This window comes from Salvelinus sp. IW2-2015, linkage group LG14 (genome assembly GCF_002910315.2).
Source record: "Salvelinus sp. IW2-2015 linkage group LG14, ASM291031v2, whole genome shotgun sequence".
Taxonomy (NCBI): Eukaryota; Metazoa; Chordata; class Actinopteri; order Salmoniformes; family Salmonidae; genus Salvelinus; species Salvelinus sp. IW2-2015.
This window is the reverse complement of record NC_036854.1, coordinates 2,686,563-2,689,011: the sequence shown is the minus strand read 5'-3', so window position 1 is coordinate 2,689,011 and position 2,449 is coordinate 2,686,563. Positions and strand designations below refer to the sequence as shown.

General features: G+C 41.0%; 1 non-coding gene across 1 annotated transcript; it reads right to left on the bottom strand.

Moving 5' to 3' along the window:
- Positions 1-358: 358 nt before the first annotated feature.
- On the bottom strand, positions 359-643 carry LOC111973615 (small Cajal body-specific RNA 13). The gene has a single exon (XR_002878600.1). It is a non-coding gene; the product is annotated as a small Cajal body-specific RNA 13 (non-coding RNA).
- Between the last annotated feature and the right edge of the window lie 1,806 nt (positions 644-2,449).

The following is a 2,449-nucleotide window of genomic DNA, read 5'->3' as shown; positions in this document are numbered from 1 at the left end:
GAGAAAGGCGTCGCACAGGTTCGTTACGACCAGGTTACAGAGTGGATTGTATTTCTTAAATATTTTCCGACACACTGGTCATTCCCGAGGTCCCTTATGTCTCCATTTTTCCTACAGACATGCTTTACACACTCTGTGACTACAAAAGAGGATAACGGGATCCCTGAAGATGTCAACACACAGGACAGATCTTTCCCTGTGACACCGGCCATGCTTTACAATACCTGTTCAGAGAGACACAGAAACAACAGGGTTTATAAAAAGGTATGACAAAGGTAATTAAATTCAAAAACAGGGACAACCAACAGCTGTTGAGGGCCAAAGACTGAATCCCAGCTCTACAGGTATAGATACTAGAGAATGTGGCAAATCCAGTGTTCGACAGGAAAACCTTCCCCTTCCAAACAATAGCTGGTTACCACACAAGGCTTTTTCTTCCTGCTTCAAGAAAGGTGAGGGTACATGATGGTCCGTCACCGCCGTGGAAAGCAGGGCTCTCTGAAGACAATCTGTCCAAGGAACATCGCACGTAGAACTCCTCAACCTCCAGAAGTCACGCCTTAGCTTCCTTGTTTTGCTTTATGTAACCGTGTTTCGCCACAAGCAATTGTCCTTGCAAGAGGCTGCATCACAAGGTTACAAATTATGAGCTATGACAGAGGACGACTGTGTATCATTTGGATGTTGCAGGACTCAACCAGCATGCCACAGCTAACTAGCTAACGTTAGCTAGCTACTCACACACAAACAATCTCAACTTCTTTCTAACCCCAAACCTTCTTATCAACTGTGTTGTTAAATATATAACGCACGGTTTTCATTGCAATACAATTAGTAGCACTACTCATAATCTGTTACAAACCTGTGTTGTATGAATGATTGCACGTTTTGATCGTCGGATGAACAACTCTTTTGTTTGTTTTTTACGCTAAAAGTGGGAAGCCACTAATGACATCACAAAACCGGAAGCTAATGTTCACATGTTATGTTAAAATTTTTAACAAAGACAAATTGTCTGACGTTTCTGTTTTATAATATATATATTTTTTTTTTTATCTAGGACTATTTATTATTATCAAAGTAAATATTTTGGCATGCTATTTCATCACCCACAATTGTGTAACTTACGTAATTGGTGTTAACTTGAACGAATGACACGCGTGCCGGAATTTATGCTGTCCAATCAACATTCAGATCTAGTTGCTTCCATCTTGTCACATGACATCGAGGTTGATATTTGTCTCAACTATAAATGTGTTGCCCTGCTCCCGAGCAGTGATGCAAACTTAGCAATTTTGTTGCTAGATTTAGCAACTTTTCAGAGTACCCTGGCAACTTTTTTTTCAAACAGCACATAGCAACCAATTTAGCTACTTTAAAAAATGTATTTGAAACTTTTAGCAACTTTTGAAAAGTGACTCAAATGCTAAAATGCACACATTTCCCCTCTAAATGACACAAAAATGACTGCAGCAGCAGTAGTATGCGTTCGACAAGACAAACCCAATGAATATAGTTGGTCACAAGTGTTTGATCTTGAACAGAACTTACAACATCAATTAACATGTCTCAATCAAAATTGTACAGACAGAAGTACAGAAAAGAGTGGGAGTCTGTACCTGAATTTAAAGGGTGGCTGAAGCCAGTAATTGGGGATGATTGTCGGGCATACTGTGCGTACTGCAAATCAGATATGCTTGCAAAAATGTATGACATCAAAAAACATTGGGCTACAGCAAAGCATATAAATAAATCAAAACCATACAACCCCACAACGCAGTCTACATTACCACAGTTGGTTAAAAAAGTGGATAACTGCAAAAGCGCAGAAGCTACTATGGCAATGGCCACTGCAGAGCATTGTTCGCTGCTAGCAAGCAACCATTTAGGTATGGCTTGCAAAGCTGCCTTTTCAGATTCTGTGGCAGCAAACTTCCAAATGCACCGAACCAAGTGCACAGAAATGATTAGGGGAGTACTGGCTCCTTATTTTCTCAAAAGGGTAACATCAGATGTGGGGGATGAGAAGTTCAGTCTCCTTTTGGATGAGTCCACTGATGTCAGTGTCTCGAAATACTTGGGTGTGGTGATTCAGTATTTCAGTGCTAAAAAAAGAACCGTTGTGTCCACATTTCTCGGGCTGGTTGAATTGGAGGGGGGCGATGCCAGATTAATAGCAGAGGAGGTAGTTGAGTTTCTTGAGAAGTGTAGCCTTAAAAAAGAGAATCTTCAGGGTATTGGCACTGATAATGCGTCCGTGATGACTGGGGTGCACAACGGGGTGCACAAGATTTTAAAGGAAGAATGTGCATTGCCCAATTTGGTACTCATCTGCTATGTGTGCCAGTCTTTACAATTGGCTGTCTGTGCAGCATCCAAAGAAACCATCCCTATGAGTGTTGAGTACTTAATCAGGGAAACCTACAACTGGTTTTGATTTCCCCAGAAC